Source organism: Entelurus aequoreus, linkage group LG07 (assembly GCF_033978785.1).
Source record: "Entelurus aequoreus isolate RoL-2023_Sb linkage group LG07, RoL_Eaeq_v1.1, whole genome shotgun sequence".
In the NCBI taxonomy this organism is placed as follows: Eukaryota; Metazoa; Chordata; class Actinopteri; order Syngnathiformes; family Syngnathidae; genus Entelurus; species Entelurus aequoreus.
The window spans coordinates 52,062,218-52,070,356 of NC_084737.1; positions in this window are offsets into that span (position 1 = coordinate 52,062,218).

The window sequence follows — 8,139 nt, forward strand, 5'->3', positions numbered from 1 at the left end:
GGTCATGAGCTTTGGGTTATGACTGAAAGGACAATATCACGGGTACAAGCGGCAAAATGAGTGTCCTCCATCAGGTGGCAGGGCTCTCCCTTAGCGATAGGGTGAGAAGCTCTGTCATCCGAGCGTGGTGGTGGCATAGCCATTCTCCACAAGGACCACCTGGAACTGTCCCCTGCCCCCGTCACCGCTGTCCACATTCGAAAGCTTTGCATTCAACTGTAAAACCCCTTTTCCATGATCTTGCTCCTCATTTACCGACCACCCAAACAAAACGCAACTTTCATCTCTGAAGTCTCTGATCTCCTCACCACCCTCTGCTCAACATACACAAATGTCATAATTCTGGGAGACATAAACATCCATGTGGACAACCATCCTGCCATTTTGCATCTGATTTCCTACAACTACTGGACTCTCTGGACCTCACACAATATGTGGATACCCCCACACACAGCAGGGGACACATGAACTTACGGCCGCATTTGACACTGTCAACCACAACATTCTAATCAGTTGCCTTCACTCCATCATCGGTCTCAACAATACAGCACTACAGTAGTTCAAGTCCTACATCTCCGGTCGGTCAGAATATGTCTCCCTGGGAGGTCATCTACGGTGTCCCCCAGGGATCTGTCCTCGGCCCCACCCTGTTCACCCTGTACCTGCTACCCCTCGGCCGTATCATCAGCACACATGGAATATCCTTCCATTGCTATGCTGATGATATGCAGCTCTACCTGCAAACAATGCAAACCTCAACCTCATCACCAATGCCCTCTTTATTCTCACCACCCGCCTGGAGGAGATAAAGGCGTGGATGAGCATCAACTTCCTGCAGCTCAATAGTTTAAAAACAGTCGTCATGAAAATAGGCAGCCCACACTAGATCAACACATGCCCCATAACCAGCATCACCTTCTCTGGACAGGACCTGCCACTCTCCCCAGTTGTCACCAACCTGGGAGTGAAAATGGACCCCCACCTGAACTTTGAAGCCCACATCAACCATCTGTGCAAAACCTCTTTCTTTCACCTCCGCAACATCTCAAGACTCCGCCCCTCATTCACCCAGCCGACACTGAAAGACTCATCCACGCCTTCATCTCCTCCAGGCTTGATTACTGCAACGCACTTCTCGTCAGGGTCCCCAAAAAGAGCATCAAAAAGCTCAGTACATCCAAAACAGCGCAGCGAGGATCCTGATGAGAGTGCGCAAGCGTTATCATATCACACCTATCCTCAAATCACTTCACTGGCTCCCTATTGCATCCCGGACTGAATTCAAGATTAACCTGCTAACACGTCAATGCATCTACAGCAACGCCCCCTCCCACCCCAAGGACCTAGTGTCCCCTCAACCCCCCACCCGCAACCTCCGCTCCTCAAACACTAACCTCCTCAAACCATCAGGACAAACCTACTACGATGGGCCGCTGGGCTTTCTGCTCGACCGCACCCGAACTCTGGAACACTCTCCCTGACAGTCGGTCGACCGTTTTAAGAAAGGACTAAAACCCACCTTTTTAGCACAGCTTTTATCTAATTTCTCTGCCTTCTTGTTTTTAAATGCACTGCCTGCCTATCTGTTTTATCCTGTGCTTTCATATTTTTATTTCTATTTGATCTATGTTTCTATGTTTTATCTAGTATTTGTCTAGTGTTTTTCATGTTTTTATTTCTAGTTGGATATTTTAACTTTTTATTTTTATTTTTTTACCTTTTTTTTTATACTTTGTAGCACTTTGAGATTTTAAAAAATGTAAAGTGTGTTACAAATGTAATTCATTATTATTATTATTATTATTATTATCCGGGAGGAGCTCAAAGTAAAGCCGCTGCTCCTCCACATCGAGAGGAGCCAGATGAGGTTTTGATTGATTGATTGAAACTTTTATTAGTAGATTGCACAGTACAGTACATATTCCGTACAATTGACCACTAAATGGTAACACCCGAATAAGTTTTTCAACTTCTTTAAGTCGGGATCCACGTTAGGTGGTTCGGGCAACTTGTTGGAATGCCAACCGGACGCCTTCCTGGGGAGGTGTTTAGGGCACGTCCGACCGATAGGAGGCCACGGGGAAGACCCAGGACACGTTGGGAAGACTCGGTCTCCCGGCTGTCTTGGGAACGCCTCTGGATCCCCCGGGAGGAGCTGGACGAAGTGGCTGGGGAGAGGGAAGTCTGGGCTTCTCTGCTTAGGCTGCTACCCCTGCGATCCGACCTCGGATAAGCAGAAGAAAATGGATGGATGGATAGTTTGGATTAAGGCTGTTACATAACAAAATGTAAAAAAGTGAAGCCCCATGAATACCTACCGGATGCACTGTAAATCATCCATATAAACATTAAAAGACAAGGAGACAAAATACACGATTGCTAACATAAAAAAGATATGATACAACATTTCCCATTTTACACACATAGATTGGTGAGCATAACAAAACACAGTATTTTGGAACTCTATTGTGCAATTTTTAAAACTGTGCTGGTCTGCAACAGTTGCTGAAGGTGTGCTCTCAGTATGGATTAGACTTTGACAATAAATACAATGCAAATGCGAGTAATATCATGATTGCCAGGGGTGCAGAGGATACAAAACTAACTTTCCCTGACTTCATACAGTCAGGCAACATCCTCAATGTCAGTGATGAAGTCAAATCAGGGACAATACATATTTGCTGACCAATCAGATGAAGACATGGACTGGCAGAGTTGTATGCAATATGCACACGCCAATATGCTTGCTCGTAAGTTTTCCAGGTGCTCAGTAACGGTCAAAACTGCACTTTTTAAAGCATTTTGTACCCCCATGTATACTGCCCACCTGTGGCGCAGTGGCGTGCCGTCACTAGAGGCAGGGGAGGCACGGCCTCACCTGCCATCATGGAAAGAAAAAAAAGTAAAAAGAAAAAAAAAATAATTAAATTGTTATGTGTATCCAGTGATTATACTAAAGTTATTTTCCATTTAACTTCACCAGTTTTAGATTATCTTTATTTTTATTTTCACATTTGCCGTTCAAATACTGAGAAGAGACGGTGCGGTGATCAGCAGCCAGTTGATCGAGGCACGTCAGTGATTTGTGCCTCAACATGGATTGTGCGCAATGACTCGGCTAACTGCTGGCCTGCTGTGCAGTGAGACCGTATTGCTATATGAACTATATTTTACATTTCCATAGTTTAGTTAGCTGAGGTATATAATGTACAGTGTATTTTGTCAACAACTGTATGTGTGTAACGTATTTATTGTGCTGAGCGATCATAAAACTGGAGGCTCGTCTCATAACCCCGCCTCCTGGTGCCAAGCACCTCCGCCGCAGAGTACCGCCCGACGGGAGCGCCGCGGCCACACCAACCAAAGCCCAAACCCAAACCCTCCAAGTGCAAGACCGAATCCACCCAAAAAAAGTCACTTAACAAGAAGCCGAAAAGTGCAAAAACAACAGTGCCGCAGGGACACAACATTAGGTACACCTGCACTGCAGGTTCATATGTTTGTAAATCTGACTGTGATGATGCAGTCGTGCCTCACCAGACATTAACCTCACCGCACGCCACTGCTGTGGCGGATATACAAAAAAAACCCAGTATGCATAAACACCAGGTGGCATACAATGATGGCATGAGGATGCTGCTTAATCTGCCCTGCTGGACTAGAGTCCGTCAGATGTTTGTCAGTGCTGCTGTCCTTGTACACATATTTATTTATTGAGCCTGCACATACATTATAGACACGGTGACCAACCCTGTTCAAAGCTCAGTTAGGCTCTTCTCCAGTTTTTGGAAACACTGGCGTCTTTGCTTGTACAGCATTAAATGAACATTTTTGTAGAGTGTTTGTTTTTTTTGTTTTTGTTTAATTCTTATGGTACTGCTTTGGTGATGTCTTTATCGTTTTAGTGTATTATGGGCCATGTTGTGTCTGGAATAAAGTCTGATGATGATATTTACTATTATACGTCTCAGATTGGCTTTTTCCTTGAAACTAACCAGCTGCCAGATACCAACTTGTGTACCTTATGGGAAACACTAAAAGTATACTTGAGGGGTCAGATGATAGAATACACTTCTCGACTGAACAATAGCAGGTTGAAACGCCTCACAGAATTAACTACGCTTATTCACGACGTTGATCAGCAACTCTCTTGACTCTCCAATGACAGACCTCCGCAAGAAGAGGATTGCACTGGGGACAGAGTTTGATCTTCTTGCTTCTAAACAGGCGAAGATAATTTTTTGAAATCAAGACAAAGCCACTACGAACATGGAGAACGTGTGAATAGGCTGCTTTCTCATCAGTTACGCAGGTTCTCAGCTGCCACCTATATCACAGAAATAGAAGCCACTGATGGCACCATCAAATCAGACCTCAAAGACATCAACGATCAGTTTAAAAGTTTTTACTCCTCCCTATTCAGCTTGGAGAGTGGTCATGCAAACAATTTTGTAGAAAATCTGGACCTGCCCACCCTAAGTGATGAACATATGTCCAGCCTAGAAATGCCAATATCATTGTAATCATCTTTTCTTCTCTATCTTTGTTGTTGTTGTTATTGTTGTTTTTATCCAATTTAATTGTATTGTTTCGATCTTGTACGAGAAAGGCGCCTTATAAATAAAATGTATTATTATTATTAGACAAAAAGAGCTCTGCGCATCTATGACAAAAGCCTTAATATCTGTTCTACTAAAAAGAATGGATCCAATCAAGTGTGAATCATATCGACCAATCAACTTACTTACATGTGACTACAAATTACTTACAAAAACCCTTGCACTACAATTGCAATAAATTTTACCAGCTATTGGGACGGCGTCGCGCTGTTGGGAGAGTGGCTGTGCCAGCAACCTGAGGGTTCCTGGTTCAATCCCCACCTTCTACCATCCTAGTCACGTCTGTTGTGTCCTTGAGCAAGACACTTCACCCTTGCTCCTAATGGGTCCTGGTTAGCGCCTTGCATGGCAGCTCCCGCCATCTGTGTGTGAATGTGTGTGTGAATGGGTGAATGTGGAAATAGTGTCAAAGCGCTTTGAGTTCCTTAAAAAAGGTAGAAAAGCGCTATACAAGTATAACCCATTGTGCGCCCTGACCAAACAGGTTTCATAAAGTGCAGGCAGTGGTATCACAACCTGTGCCGCCTCTTTAATATTGTATATTCTGAACACTTGACCTAACTTCCAGAAATTGTAATTTCATTGTACGCACACAAAGTGTTTGATCGAATCGAATATTGACACCTTTTTTAAATCATTAAACAAATTTGGATTTGGCACAACTTTTATTTCTTGGGTTCAAACTCTGTATTCAATGCCACGGGTATCTGTTAGCATTTGCTATAGCCCTGCGACAAAACAACAAAATATTGGGAATTAACAGTTCATAAAGTATTGTTATATGCAGATGATCTTTTGCTATTTATTTCAGAACCTAAAAATTATATTCCAAAGTGCCTGGATACAATCTCACAATTTAGTGTGGCCTCGGGCTATGAAATCAATTTAACAAAGAGTGTGTTATTCCCCATTAACAGAAAAGCATTGACGATGTTGTTTGACTCATGTGAATTCAGAGTTACAACTGGCACCCAAACATATTTAGGAGTCAATCACGCAACTATACAGATCTTCTGAAAGTGAACTTTAGACCACTCATTGATCAAGCTAAGAAGGATACTAATCGCTGGTCATTATCTCTGGCCGGTCAGTTAAGATAGTTATTCTACCAAAATGTCTATACCTATGTGGAGGGGGGGCGTGGCCTGCGGGCCTGCAGCGGAACAGGGTGTGACAGGACCGGCCTCAAAGTCAGTGACAGGTGCGTAGATGGCCCAGGTGGGCCTTGTTATCTAATCACCTGTCGCCCTGTATAAGCAGCAGCCGGGAGGAGAGAGGTTGTTGGAGCTGGAGTGAGAGCGAGAGCGAGTCTGCCAGAGAGACACAAGACAATTGCTGGAAAGCAACCTGCGAACATTGGCACAATAAAACTGTATTGTAACCCTGAACCGGGCTCTCATGTCGGTGCTTGGTGGTCCGAAGAACCCCCTGGAGGGCAACCTCCACAAGCTATTTCAGACAGTTCCTATTTTCCTGCCAAAATCATATTTTAAAGAACTAGATAAATGTACCAGCACGTTCATTTGAAATAAGATAATAACATGTGTACGCAAATCTGTCCTAGAGAAATGCAAATCAAATGGTGGCCTAGCGCTGAAAAAACTTTTGATATTACTATTGGGCAGCCAAAATGCATAAAGTGATTGTCTGGTGCAATACTTTTGTGAAGGACGAAGGTCCAAATTGGTCTATCATGGAACAAAAAGGGGGCGGTGTGACGCAGTTGGGAGAGTGGCCGTGGCAGCAACCTGAGAGTTCCTGGTTCAAACCCCAGCTTCTACCAACCTAGTCACGTCCGTTGTGTCCTTGAGCAAGACACTTCACCCTTGCTCCTGATGGGTCGTGGTTAGCCTTGCATGGCAGCTCCCGCAATCAGTGTGTGAATGTGTGTGTGAATGGGTGAATGTGGAAATAGTGTCAAAGCGCTTTGAGTACCTTTTAGGTAAAAAAGCGCTATACAAGTATAACCCATTTACCATTTATAACAGGCATGTTCACCAGTCTCTTTAGCATCTATGTTGTGTGGCCCATTACCGTTAGCGTTGGGGTTCATACAAATAATCCAACTGTAAGAGGCACTTTATGTATATGTACCCAATTTCGTAAAGACTTTGACCTTATGCAAGCTTTGGTGTCAATGCCCTTTGTCGCCAATCCCTTTTTTAGACCCTCTTTGTTACATAAAGCTTTCCAGACCTGGTTTGGGTAGGGCCTTTACTGTGTAGGGCACCTATTTATTGATGGATTGTTTAGCTCTTTCGACTTTTCCATCATTCCCCCATAAATCCCCAGCTTGCCCACTTGATGAATGTCTGAAGCTTAAGCCACACGTACCAGGTTGTGTGTTTCAACTATATAGTATTTTACAGGACTTGGAAGGTAATTCTCTCCACCATCTGAAAGAGCGCTGAGGCGATGACTTGAGCATAGAGCTTTCTGAGGAAACCTGGCAAAGAGCTATCAAAGAGTTCATACATCCTCAATTTTGTATTAGGCACGGATTGGTCCAATCTAACTGCCTGCACTTTTGCGTAGTCAGACTAGCTCAGATATACCCCGGCTTAGATCCAAACTGCATCAGATGCCACAAGGCCTCTGCCACTCCGGACAAATGTTTTGGGCATGTTCAAAATTACACACCTTCTGGTCAGAGATTTTCAATACATTCTTTTGTATGTGTAAAAAAAAAAAAAAATCAAGTCAGATCCAGTTATTGCAATATTTGGGGTTACCCTTAGCCAGTGTTGGGACTAACTGTAACGCCGTTATTTTCGGCTGTAACGAGTAGTCTAACGTGTTATTTTTTATATTCAGTAACTCAGTTACCGTTACTACATGATGCGTTACTGCGTTATTTTACGTTATTTTTTATATAGTATCGGCTAGAAACAGAAGATCTAAATGTGTTTTATTGGAGAGTTGCAGTGTCGTCCTTCTGATTCTTCCTGTCTCACAAGCCTTAGAAGAGAGAGGCGCGCCGCGTGCTGTGTGTGGGGGCGTGGGGGGGCGTGTCTGTGTTTACTAACAAGACATCATGGCGGAGCCGAAGCCGAGTTTCTTAACATGGAGATATTCTCACTACTTTTCTTTTGTCGAGCACAAAGAAAAGAGCATTTTAGTTAAATGTAAGTTGTGTCTTGGATCAAAGATCCTATCTACTGCCCAAAACAGCAATTCAAATCTTCTGAAACAGCTACAAAAGCAACATGCTACGACAAAGCTAGTAAAGAGAAACACACTTCACCTAAGGATTTTAACGGAGGGACTGCTAGCCAGGACAACATTGATAGAGCCATTGCAGCGTATGTGCTAGAAGACATGCAGGCTATTTCTACAGTGTAGTCACCCGCTTTCAGGCAGCTAATTAGCATGATAGCGGGCGTCAAACGACAAATGGTACGAAAACATTTTCTAAGTTCCTGGACACAGTGGACAGTGAGTACATAATCATGGAAAGCAAGCTAAAGAAGACACTCCAAACTCACTCTGTGAATGATCTTATATACTCTTTCATTCTAGA